This window comes from Euprymna scolopes, chromosome 23, assembly GCF_053919585.1.
Source record: "Euprymna scolopes isolate OS-2025 chromosome 23, ASM5391958v1, whole genome shotgun sequence".
Classification (NCBI taxonomy): Eukaryota; Metazoa; Mollusca; class Cephalopoda; order Sepiida; family Sepiolidae; genus Euprymna; species Euprymna scolopes.
Window position 1 is genome coordinate 110,275,244 of NC_136504.1, and position 14,738 is coordinate 110,289,981.

Sequence of the window (14,738 nt, forward strand, 5' to 3'; positions counted from 1 at the left end):
CGTGTTATTTGTATGCATGCACAAATTATATATACATATATATACATAGGCTCCTTCAGTCTTTGATAGACTGTAGATACCCATGTAGGGGTACCTACGTGTGAATATTTTGTGGTAGGAGGTGCGCAATCACCAACCATACCTCTCCTGAGTCGACATCGTTTAATACCAGTGGCAAGTGAAGTGTTTGTACAGGACGACTGGAAACAAATGCCGAGATAAGCAGAGAGCACATACAGAGCCTAAAATTCCTAAATGGTCACCCATCTGGTACTAACAAGGTTCAATACTGCTTAACTTTGGTGATCTTATAAGAACTGGTGTGTCAATGCGATTATACCGTATACATATATATATATATATATATATATATATATATATATCTTAAAATCAATTGGTATAGTTGTAGTACAATATCATATGTGATAAGTGTCATACATTAGTCATTCGAAAATGCTCAATATCCTGGATAGAGCATGTATTTTTTAAGAACACCACAATTATAATTTATTGTAATATTTTATACAACAAATCCACTCGGCATGGTCGGGACTTATAATAATAATGCATTATCTTATCTGGGACTAGAGTAATAGAAGAGTGCTCAATTTCCTAGATAGAGCAGGTGTGTTTATATGCAACGTTGCATGGGATAAAAAATTTCTTTGGTTTTTGTTATTATGTTGTACACCAAAGTGCGCGTTTGCCTTAGACCAATCTAAGTATCATATCGACTAAGGAGTATAAGATAATCAATCCAAAGTGCTCAACATCTGTAATAGACCAGGTATGCTTTACTGTAACCACATTGCTCTGAAAAAAAACCCAACAATACTTTGTTTTGTTGTACTATTTTATACTAATTTTATTGCCCAGGATTTATGATAGTAATAATACCGTGCTCATAATAAGGAAGTATATTGTATGGTAATTCGTATAAAGTAATCCAAGAGTGCTCAATTTCCTAGATAGAGCTGCATTGTCTGCGAGTAATACTTCTTTCGTTTTTATCAAAGTACATGGTGTTGCCCGCAAGTCAAAATAGGAATAATACAGTTTAAGTGGTCTAAGTTAATCAATCGAAAGTCCTCAATATCCTGGACGGAGCAGATATGTTCAAAGATGCTGTCATCCAGTAAAAACAATATGACTGTATTTTCTTATACGTTTTTAAATGTACTCGGTTTTGCTCGAGATAGAAAGTGATAGTCACCAAAAATTCCTTGATACCCTAAGAATTCTTCCTTCAAAGCATTTGACTTAAATTCACAGGACATATGAACTGGAACAAATAAATTGAGGACATTGCAAAGACCGCTGAAAGGAAGGTGAGCTGCTAGAAAACTACTCACTTCCTTTCTAGGGAATTTCTCTTGACATATGAAAGGCCTTTGATAGGGTATAGCATAAAGGTCTACTTCACAAGATCTCCAGCAATGGCATAGCTGGAAATGTTTTCTCAATTATTAAATCATTTCTCTCTGATAGGTTCATAAGAGTAGTGGTTGATGGGCAGAAACCAGAAGCTCACAGTATTAACACTGGACTTCCCCAGCTCCATTTTGGGCCCAACTCTCTTCCTGATCTACATTAATGATCTTCCAAATCACATCCTTACATCATTTGCAGACATTTATGCTGACTGCAATACAATTTATGGTAGCACATCAAAGACCGTAAATGACAAAGTTCTCTCTGATTCTCTCTCCTCTGATCTGGAGCATGTGGCACAATGAGGTAAGGAGTGGCTGGTTACTTTTAATGCATCTAAAACCAAACTTCTATCTTCATATCATCAACACTCTGATCCGCATATGGTATCAATTGAAATGAATGGCTCTTGTCTTATGAACGCCTCATGTTTTGACAAGCTTTTGGGCTTGACCTTTACTCCTGATCTGAAATGGAACACGTACATCAAATCCATTGCCAGCATCGCTGGAAAAATGATGGGATCCGTCTATCAATCCAGTAGATATCGCACTGCTGATGCAATTCTCTATCTATATAAGAGCCAAGTACATCCAATGGTGGAGTACTGTTGCCACATCCGGGCAGGAACTGCTAGAAAGGACTAATCCTACCTTGACAAAGTTCAAAATAGACTTCCTAGCCTAGTAGGGGATGCCCTTTTCTCTTCCCTGCAACCTCTTCCTCACAGTGCTCAATTTCCTAGATAGAGTAGCATTGTCTGGGAGTAATACTTTCTTTGTTTTGTTTTGTCTTTTCCAAATTCAGTCACTCTGATGAGTTGTGGACGACGAAACACATGTCAGTGGATAATTATATTTTAAAAATAATATATATGAACTGGAATACATACATTATGGTCATTGCAAAGACTGCTGCAAGGAAGGGGAGCTGCTAGAAAACTACTTACACCTGAGAGTATTCAAGTACAAGTCCACCATTCGCCCATGCATCGAGTATTGTTGCCACATTTGGGCTGGTGCATCTACCACTGGCCTCTTCCTCTTGGATAGGGTCCAAAAAGGATCTCCAATCTAATAGATCTCAATTTGTCAACTTGGCTTGAACCCCTATCCCATCACCACAACGTTGCATCCCTATGCTTGTTTTTCAATGTGTTCTGATGAACTCATTGCAATTGTGCCCCTTCGACATACATATCCCCAACAAACCCGTTTAGTAACAAAATCACTTTGGAATCCCCCTTCCTGCTACCTGTTTCCCTTATGACCAAATGGCGATAGGCCTTGTTTGGGAAACAAGTGAGAAAAAAAAAATTTCTTTTAAAGTATGTTTAAATGAAACTTCATTTTTCTCTTTGTTTTATATAATCCCGAGCAACATCGGGTAACCCTGCTTGGTAATAACTCTAAAGAAAGGTTTTTTTACGAAACGTGATCAAAAATGATTTCCAGCATTTGATAGCAGGTCAAAAATTAAAGTACCCAACTTTTTTTTTTTTTTAATATTATTTTTTTTATTATTTTGGCATAAGGATATTCGCATTTCTATTATTACATACAATAAAAAAAAAATCCATTTTGGATCGTCTGACATGTTGGTAAAAAAAAATCATTTTTCATAATAGCCAAGGGTTATTATATATATCATATATACATACTTTACTTCATAGGTCAGAAAATGTCTTTTTTTTTTCTTTATTCCAGTTTTGTTTAAAAAAATTTTTTTACTAATGGAGATGTTTTGTAATCAAAGTTTGTACAGGGACCACAAATTCAAGTGTGGGGGTAGATCGAAAAAGATTGTGTAGCTCCAAGCTTCGGAGGAAGAGCACCTGCATATCTCATACATATCAAATTAGAAAAAAAAATCAACTTTTAACATGCAGGTTTCGTTCAGTTTATTTTTCGTTTTCACAGCAACTCTCTCTGATGTGGACACCTTGGTTATGAAATTACAGCGAGACAACAATCTTGATCACCAAGAATATCCGGAACCTCCAATACAGGCCCGCCTGTTTTACGTTATTTTTTAAAATTTTTATTGATCTTTTTTTCTTTCTTTTTTTTTAATGTTTATTCGGCACTTGCATGTTAATGTTACGGAACAGCTTTTTTGGTTTCATTTTGAAGAGCGCAGAACAAGGGGAGATAATGCAATTTTAGAATCAGGAGAATCGAAACATATCAACAACACAAAATTAAACATTAATTATCTGAACATTTATCGAATTAAAATAATGTTTTTAAACTTTAAAGAACACAAAAGAATCTTTTTTTATTTACACATTATGAAATAATTGAAATTTATTTATTATTATTTATTATTATTTACACATTATGAAATAATTGCAAGTTGTCAACACTTTTCAAAAATATTTATAAATTTTAAAAGTCATACATTTTGACAACATTCATTTATATTAAAAAAATTGTGTAAAAACAATTAAAAAGAAACTTTTCATTTGTGCTATTAGAATTATCTTAATTTTATTATAATTTAATAAATGTTCAACTAATTAATGCTTTATTTTGAGTTATTGTGTTGTTGTTGGTATTTTGGCTCGTCTTGGTTCTAAAACTGCATTGTCTCCCCCTCTGTTTTCTGCGCTCTTCTAAATGAACCAACAAAGTTGTTCGGTAACAGTAATGCACAAGCGTTGTTTATTTTGAACGGCAAGGAACATAGTAAAAGAAAATGAAAAAAAAATAAAAAAAGCGTTATTTTTACCCCATCCTTCAGAAAACAAAAAAATATTAAAAAAAAAAAAAAAAAAAAAAAAGAGGGAGTGAAGTCTGTTATTTGATGTGAGTTTTTGTTTGTTTTGTTTTTCTGAAGGTCTTCATAAAGGTATTAAAATATCGGCAAGAATTGGGGGAACAGAAAATTTGCAGAGAATTTGTCGAAAAAAAAAAAAAAAGAAGAGTATTGCAAGATTTCTAATTACAAATAGATCAACAATAAATGTTTCTTGTGTAACTAATATTTCGTGCTTATGTATGTATAATATGTTTGTTTTTTTTTTGTTTTTTTTTTTGTATGTGTGTGTGTGTGTGTGTGTGCAGTTTTGGGTTTTTCGACGTATTCCGGTCAAGCTCATTAAGTATCGTCTACCATGCTTGATAACGTTCTTGTCATGTATATGTGAATGTTTTTTATAGTTAAATACATAAATGTGTTTGTATATATATAAATATAACACAGAGGGGTTGGACAAAATAATTGAAACACCCTGAAACAGTGGTTTTCTAATGGCAGCCTTCCCATCAGTGAAATTTCCGTTGAATCGTGATGATACAGATATTTAAGCTTTGTTGTAATTTGGGGCTCTTTCTTTACAATCCTTACAAAGCCCCTACGATCTCTTTCCGACAGCCTCGACTTTCTTATAGAATTTTGCATAAAGGAGGATGTTTTTCTTTCTTTTTCAAAGGCTGTTATCACCTTCGAGAGAGTTCCTCTGGATGCGCTCACCATCTCAGCCTCTTTCGTTACAAAAGCACCTGTCGTCCGGCCGGGCACCAACAATCTGTTCTCTTTGGAAATCTGATCGATTTGTCATTTTTATTTTTCTGACTAAATAAGCATTGTTAAAAGTAAGAAATAAATTTGACCAATTAAGGCCAACAATTACTATAAATATATATATAAAAAAAAAAATGTAACTAACGTTTTGGTAATTTATTTTATTTTTTTTTTATAGGTGTTTAAAAATTGATACAACAAACTTCACAAGTTGTTTCAATCATTTTGTCCAACCCTGCGACAGGTATTGATTTTATATATTAGTTGGTGCAAAAATAATGGCATTTTTGACGTTCAACTTCATGTCAAAAAAATATTTTTTGCGCCAACCTAACGTTAATACATGTTCCATTCAAACCAATTAAATTTCCATTTGTTTTTACATTATTTTCCCAACCACTGTCTTAACACACTGAACTAGTTTCCGGATTTCTAATTCATTAAGCTATAGACACAAGAGGTCTTCGAGTTTTTGCGATTGTCTTTTCTTTGCTATATTATTCATGCACGGCATAATCACGTTTACACACTGGTTCCCGCTGGATCATCAACGTTAAGTAACGTTGAACGTGGTCAATACTAAATGGGTGACCATTTAGAACTTCCAGGTGCTGTATGTGCTCTCCGCTTATCTAGGCATTGTTTCCAGTCGTCTTGGGCTTCTACTTTCCACTGGACTCAGTACCGTTTCAGGAAAGGTTTGGTTGGGGATTGCACAACCCTTGCCTCACAACTACATGTGCAGCTGCCCTTACAGGGGGTATCCTTTATCTTCCGAGACTGAACGGAGGCATTGATACACATTCGTCCATCGAAATGACAAGGACCATGTGAACATGCTGTGAAGCCTGCATTGCACAATCTCCAACCACCTCTCTTCCAAATTGGTACCGCTTGATTCCAGTGGTGAAGAAAATCTACAACGACTGGAAACAATACAGAGATGAACAGAGAACGCATACATCACCTAGTATTAGCAAATGGTCATCCGTTGGAGTACCAATCAAGTTGAACATCATGATTATGCCACATATTTCAATCTTGTAATTAATAGAAGGCAAATGTAAGCTTCAGTCTAATATAGGTATTAATATTCATATTCCAACCAAGTAAAAAAAGCTCGATGTGTGAGTAGAGCTGGAGAGCAGAAGTATACATAAAAAATTGTAAACCGAAATTTACAGACAAAATTTTTTTTTTTTTTGACAGTATATCTCCAATAATAGAAGTATTGGTGGTATACATCCGAAAAATAAATTTTACATGTAAGTTTTGGTTTACAGTTTTTCATTTAGGCTTCTGATTACCACCTGGAACCAGGAAACTTGTTCAGCGTTGAGACACCGATTTAAAGAAAATGGAAATAGAAATGTATCAAGTTTCTGAATTTTTGAGATGAGGATTGATTTTTTCGTATTATTTGGATTCTTTTGGACTACTGTTTTCATCTCGAACGACATTCTGTACAACATTTTAGTCATTCTAACCCCCGACGTTCTTTAGGTATGTCTTGTTGAACTTCGGAATCTTTCTGTTGGGCAATTTACAGGGAAATTCCGAACAGAACCCTTTATTTACTTCAGAGAGCTGTGGGATTAAGCATGCTCTTGTTCTGTCAGCTGTAGAGGATAGAGATCCTCGGCAATTCGCAAGAACCCATGGCACAGTGGTTAGACTAGCTGGTAAAATTCAGATGTAAAAAGAGACGTACTCATGAGGGTTGCCGTTTCAATCCTCAGTGTGGGGCCATCCAAAATATAATTACGAATTACTTAGGACCTCTAGCCAGTCATTGGAAACGAAAGCAAGCTACGCCTGTGAATTAAATAAGGGTTCCGTTCAAAATTTCGTTCGACAAAAAGATTCCGGAGTTTGAAAGATACACCTGAAGATGGTTGGAGATTACATTGACCGAAACGTTGTGTAAATGACACTCAAAAAAGAACAGCAGCCCGAAGAATGCAAAGATTATGTTGCTGTCTTTAACCAAACGATTGGATGCTTCGTGTGTGTGTGTGTGTGTGTGTGTGTGTATAGGATATAGGACTTTGTATAGTTGTGCATTTTTCATGCATCAAACATGAGGTGGTATTGGTATGTGTGCGCAAAAATATATATATGCAACTCTGTATGTGTTAATGGTTGTGTACACTTTTGTGGGTAGTCTTTTCTATACGCTATAAAATGCTCTTTTTGTTCCGTACGAATTGGATTGTTGTTAGCAGAAGTTCTATTTGATTATTCTTACTTATATATTAATATTTGTTGTTTCTTTCAGCTAATTGTATGGTTATTTTTTTTTTTTTTTTTTTGGTTAATATTACTTTTCGTAGGCGCAAGCATAACTGTTGTATGTCAAAGATCTATGAATGTGTCACAATTACACGAACGTGTTTGTTCTTATATTTTTTACGAGTAAATGTTCTTTTCCATCGTTGTTTTATTAATTTACAATTTGATGGAAGTGTGTGTGTGGGGGGGACTTGGTATAGTTGTGTATTTTTCATGCATCAAACACCCTTTTTTTTTTTAGGGAGGGTGTAAAAGGGACAAAAACATGAAAAGTTTTGAGCAAAGTAATATCCGGTGATTTTTTTTTGTTTGCTTTTTTTCGTAGATATATATATATTTTTTTTTTTCGTAGATATATATATATATATATATATATTTTTTTTGCTTTTTTTCGTAGAGATAGATATATATATATTTTATTTTTTTTACAAAATTCTTTTAATTTTTTTATTCATTTATTTATTTTTTTTTAAACTGTTTGTTTCTTGATTTTGAATATAAACGAGAGGGGAAAAATATAGCATTATATATATATATGCCAAGATTAAAAGTTTCCTGCCCTAGTGGTCCATAATGTTAATTTTATTAAAAAGAAAACAAAAAATAATAATTGTCAACTTTGAGACGGGAAGGAATTAGACAAATTAAAAAAAAAAAATAGCTTGCTGTAAGAAAAAAAATTACGCTTATAAGAATAAACAAGAACTGACTTCTTTCCACGCACAAGCCAAGCATTGAAACTCAATTTTAAGAAATATATATATATATATATATATATATATATATATATATATATAAAGGAAAAATAACAAGATAGGGTATCAATCGTTAACAGTATATTTAATTAGTAGACAAGCTTCACAAAAAAAAAGATCCATCCTATAAAATGTCCATATCTGAAGAAAGGATAATAATTATTCAAATATTTAATTAAAAAAAAAATTGAAAAAAATTAATTAAAAAAAAAATATTTAAAAAAAAAAAAAACTATTTTCGTTCAATAATAGAATTAATATTTTTTTATATATAACTAAAAAAAAAAAAAAAAAAAAAAAAGATTTGTGGAGGGGTACGAAAGAAACAAATCTGTTTCGGCAAATTGGGGTTTGGTAATCATTTTATTTTTGAAAAAGGGTTGTTGTTTTGGGAGGGGGGGGCTTTTTTGTCATTTTTTTATTTTATTTTTTATTTTTATAGAAAAAGTATTTCATTCTCTTATGTAAGAGTGGTTCATAGTTTGTTTTCTTGTGTGTCTGTTTTTTTTTTTGGGGGGGGGCGAGATTTTGGTTTACTAATACAAAATATTTACGATTGAATCACAGTTCCGCACCGAATAATAAAAAAAATTCTTTCAAAATACGATCGATTAAGCACCCAATTTTCAGATCATAAAAAGAACATCTTGAAAAAAAAAATCATTACCTGTTCAAGTTTTAGCAGGGTGTTAAGTTTTCTTATGTAAGTTTAACATAATATGGTCCCCTTACTTGAGTTTTTGGCATGTCATTTTGCAAAAAGAAAAAATACCCTACTAAAAAAAACTGAACAGCAAAACTTTCCTTGTATGTATTCTTTGTTAGACATTAGGGTCTGGCTCAGGATCAAGATGTAATATGTTCTCATCTTTGAAAAGAAATCCTTCTAGACTGAGTCAATTTTTATTTTTGTCTTGATCCAGAGGCCACATTTTAAGATAGATTTTCACAAATATAAAAAAATGACCTTGTGTCTAACTTTGCCCTTTTGGGCTGCAAATAAAATACATAGCCTGGTATCTTTTTAGGCTTTGTTTATTATTTTTTTTCTTTTTCATCATTTTTATTACAAATAAACTCTTTTTTTTTTTTTTTTTTTCTAAAAATGAATCATTCAGTTTTCAGCCTTTGGCTACCATCCTGGATCTTTATATCAACATGTCTGTCTTGGTAAACTAAAATTGCCCCATTTCAGACCCTTAAAAAAAAGTGGTTTCATTTTGCTTTTTCGAAAGGGAGTTTTTTATTATTATTATTATTATTATTATTATATGTTAATATAAAAACTTTCTAACCACATGTTTTTTTGTTTTTTTTTTTTTACAAATATACATTCTCTTTCGCCTCGCAAAAAAAAAAAAAAAAAAGAGAGAGACGTGCACATATATACACACATACAATTGCCACGGCACCCACGTACATACCTGATAGCACGAGACAAGTGCCAGAGAGGAAAAAAATGTAAACAATTAAAAGCCTTTATTCATATTTTTTTTAATCCATTTTTAACTTTCTTCTCTTATGTAGTATATATATATATATATATATCCTACATATTTTCTTCATTTCTAAGCAATTAAAAAAAAATTTAAAGAAAACTCATTAAAAAAAAAAATTCAACTGAAACCCATTAAAAAAATCCATTAAAAAAACATCAGCAGCAGTATTCACCTCCTTTTTTTCTCTTCCAATCTTTTTGGGGTTAAACTGTACATTAGGAGCGTCATAAAACCATGCATTTTTTTTTTCAGAGCCAACTTCTTTCTAGTAAAATCTAGTCGATACATACAAATACCAGAAGATTTTTTTTTAAAACATAAAATTTGGCATTTTCATCCTCAAGACATCGGCCATCTTAATCCCACTTATAAAACCTAGACGGATAGATGTTTTTTTGACAGCCAATATTGTAACATCTTCCTTTCCAATAAATATCACCAATCACGTGAAAATGTAATGTTCTACTAGTGTTTTGTTTTATTTTCGATTTTTGAAGTCTTCATGCAGAATTTACAGGCAGACATTTTGTTTTCAGTCTAACTTCAGAACTGATACCAAGACTGTTTTGAACAAAAGTGAACGCTTTAAAAGAAGTTAAAACACAAGCCTCACTAGATAGATAGAGGAGTAACTTAGCTTGCCTTTGGTGACATTTAATTGTATATTTGTTTTGTTCTTTTAGTTACAGTAACAAATGAAGAGTAGAAGTTGGCCTTGTGTTTACTTGGAAGACTTCTAACTCCTGCTTCCCTTATTTTGTACTTTAGTCTATAAGTGATGTTTCTGACAAAGGGTGAAGAATTGTCTTCTGGGTCAGAATTTATCCATATTATATTTATTGTTGGCTAGTTTTGTTTTTTTTTACTTAGAAGTGATATTTTTTCACTTCTGATATCAAATGGCTTCAAGCCTTGTCTGGAGCGATTTGCATTTAAAAAATATTTAAAAAAAAAAAATACCAGCCATTTACACACTATATATATATTTTTTTAATGTCAACTAAATTAAAGGAATAAATATATTCCAAAGATGAACTTTGGAATATAGACTTTTGTCATTCATTTATTATATATATATAAATTGGTTTCCTTTAACTGTTTGAAAGAGACAATTAAAAACTTAATGTTTTTTAAAGCTTAACAATTTAAATCCGGTATATTAAAGAGAGCCAGCTAAAGTTATGATATAAAACTGGAATAGCTTTTGTAATATCTTGTACACAAACGATTCTGTTTCGACAGTTAATGTCAAATATCGAGGATTTCTTTTAAAAAATATGGTATTTTTAATTTATTTCATCAATTAGATAACTAATCCTATTTATATATATGTACATATATATATATATATATATATATATATATATATATATATATATATATATATTATTTTGTTTAGTTTTTCTTCCTGCAACTGAAAAGTATTTATTTTTAGTACCTGATATTAAATGGCTTCAAGCCTTGTCTGGGGTGATTTGCATGAAAAATAAAACACCAGCAATTTTCATATACAAAAAAAGTGTTTTGCTTTCAAAGACGACCGTTTAAAAACTTTCTTTTTATAAGCTCAACAATTTGAATATTAAGTAAAGCCAGCCAAAGTTATATATAATTATGTTTTAGTTCTTAATTGATTCTATTTCGGCAGTTAATGACAAATATCAAGGTTTGCTCTTAAAAATATTGTACTTTTTAAATTTATTTTATCGATTACATAGTTAATCCTATCGATATTTTTATTTTGTTTAGTATTTTTTCCCCTAGAAATGAAAAGTACATGATATTTCAAAGTAAAAATTCCTACCAGTCAATAAGAACCGGATTTTATTTAATAAAAGACGATTTTCATAGTAGATCCACCTAGTACTTAATGGTTTTCGTTTCTACTCTTATTTCGATTTAGATTCGTACTGTTTTATTGGCTACTCTTTGTTAAAGTATATATATTTTTTAATTATTTTCAGACTTAACTGATTTTTGGACGTGTTCTTCTCTGATAGGGGTTAATTAAAAATACATTGCCCAAAAAAATATATATAAACAAAAAATATGGTTCCCTCCAAGATCCGCATGTTTTTTTTTTTTTAATTTCTTTTTCTGGTGACTGTTGTGCTTCACGATTAATGCCCTGGAAAATTCCTTTCTGATTAATTTTTACCAGCTTTAAAATATTCTATTAGTCTGATAAACGGCCAAATCCGTTTGATTATTTGACAAAAGACAAAAAAAAAAGCATGCTGAACTTGGAGATAACCAAAAACATATTTATGTTCTTCAATGTAAAAAAAAAAAAAATTATCGGGCTTAAAGATAATTGGTTCTATGCAAAAAATGTGCATCTTTCACAGCATATATAATGTGTCAGTTTAAACTTACTTGGCCCACAACACGCAAAAAATATATATTATATATATATATATATATATATATATATATATATATATATATATATATATATATATATATATATATATAAGGATATGAGTGAATTATATTTATTTCCACAATCAGACAAACAAAGCATGGCAGCCACAGATTAAAATCTAAGATTGGAGTTTCGCTTCCCTTTGCGCTCTTCAGTAGGAGACATCTGAACCCAGGATTTGAAACCTGTATGTATGGCGACAAATTTACCAACTAAATTATCGACCCTCTCTGTATGGCATAATATCTCATTTGACAAAGTCTCATAATAATAGTCGCATAATATCTCATTTGTTGAAAAACCCAAAAGAAGGGTGAAACTCAAATTAAAGGCTGCCGGCATTTGTGCTGGCTGTCTTTGTTGTATGATTATGGAAATTTCCTCACAGTGTAAGAAAAAAATGTAGTTGTTGGTTATGATAAAAATTAACACTAATTTTAGGGTCACGCTTAAATATGCTGCTCGCCATTATTTCAAAACAACTTATTGAATAAAATCATTAGATTTAATTTTGAAAACAAGATAAAAAAACAGTTGTAGCAAGCTGAACTGTACAAGCAAATTGCTAGAAAAACATCTGATTGTATTTAGTTTTTTTTTTTTTTAATATGGCCGATATAAATAAAGGATACAACACAGAAGGGGATAAATCTGTTCGAAATAAGATTAGAAAAAAATAAATAATATCAGTCACCTAACATTTTTACAAGAAAAAAAAAACAAAAAAAACTGCTAAATTTTAATTTAGCAGTTTTTTTTTTGTTTTGTTTTTTTTTTGTGACGAGAGTTATTTATCTTATAGTCTATTATAAATACAGTTATCGCCTTTCCATCCATTTATTTATATCAGCAATATTAAAACGATACAATGTTTTTTTTTTTAGTACTTGTCATATGTACAATTAAACTTGATAGAAGTTAATTTACTTTTTTGTTTGTTTTATAAAAAAAACTGTGGTAATCATTATTTTCTTTAAAAAAAAAAAAAAAGGTGGGAAATTAGTCAAAAACAATTTGCTTTCATTTTTGATCTATTTGAGTTAAAATAAAAATTATAACATTTAATATCAAAACAAAAAAAAACGTCGTTCTAAAGTAAAATGAACATTTTTTTTTAAATATTCATTTTTTTTTCTTTATCCATATAGGTAAAAGTTGAATAAATTTCTAATAACATGTCAAATTTCCAAAGATATTTTCTAACATCACCCATAAGAGATTTTCCTCTCCAATGTAAAAAAAAACAAACAAAAAAAAAAACTTTTAAGTTCCCTTCCCCAAATAAAAAAATTAAATTTAAAAAGTTAAATTTAAAAACTTTTAATCAAACGCAAGCAACACAGGTCCAGTATAATGAGGAGTTTTCAAAAATTCCAACATCAGATGACAAGGTCTGCGTCTAAGTATTTGAGCAAAATATGGACATCACATCTCCGCATAAATATAAAATTCAAAATTTTTAAATCAAAAATGCAATTCATCTTCATCTGTAGTTCGGAAATATAGAACACTTTTCAAAAAGTTGGAAACACGCATGAATATTCGTCTTTCCATGAGAGCCTAAAATCTTTCATGGAAGTTTAATCTACCCAAACAACAAATTTATGCTGAATTTCAATTTGCATTATCTATTGTCAAAGCAAGACATGTTCAGTTTGCAGGCGATTGTTTTAGAGCGGTACTTATTCATTCTTTACTTTTGCGGAATCCAACTATACACTCCAGAAGTAGAATGCTCAGATGCCCAGATATTATTTCAAGGGATACAAATTTTGAGGGGCGGGATCTAGAAGCAGTCATGCGGGACATCTGGTGTGGGTTGGTGAACTTCATCACCTCGACTACGATAAAAAAATTTTTTTTTTTTTTAAATTAAAAATGGAAGTTTTTTTTTAAATTAAATTTTTTAAAATTGAATTTAGAAAAAAAATAGCTTGAGAAGGACGTTTTAATGGTTGTAAGCTTAAAACGAATAAAAAAAATTGATTTAAAAAAGAAAATAATAAAATCGTTTCTGGCTTTCTGAAATTTCAAATAACATTTTTTTTTATTACGTTTTCACCCCAAACAAGGCACATTGCCACTTTTGTGTAGGGGGCTACTATCAGGGACATAGGCATCAGGGGTACTGTGTAGGGAGTTGGGCAACAAGATGTCGGTTCACGTTGCACTTGAACTTCTGCATGTCAGTACAGTTAGGGAAGCAGGGACCCAGCAGGGAATTCAAAAGTCTAGCTGTCCTGGGGAAGAAACTACTGGAGTAGAAGGCTCTCTTACATCTAGGAATCTCTACTGTGAAGGGGTGCGATTTAGCTGCTTATCGGGGTATTTACGTCGAGAGGGCACAAATGCTTGCATTCACCGTTAAAGTACTTGTAGAAAAGGCAGAGGGATGCAACATTGCGTCGATGGGACAGAGACTGAAGTTTAAAACATCTCAAATTTAAAACGATACGCTAATATTATGCTACTAAAATATATTGTTTTTGATGAATTTGCCAACTATATTTAATTTAAGATTAAATATGTTCGTAATTATTATATATGATGATTTTTGCAATAAAATATTTTGAAATAAGGATAAGCAGAGTTTTTTTTAAGACACCCCTAAAAGTAATGTTTACCCATGGTAGTAATAACAGTAGTAACATAGATGTTCATGATTATTATAAAGGATTTGGTGAGAGTGGTGGAGGGTAATGGGTTTGGTAAGTGCATATAGGCGTAGTGCCATTTGTTTTTTTTTTTTTGTTTTTTTTTTTAAATTCAAAAACCATATATTTAATTTTTTTATTGCGTTTCTGTTTTTTC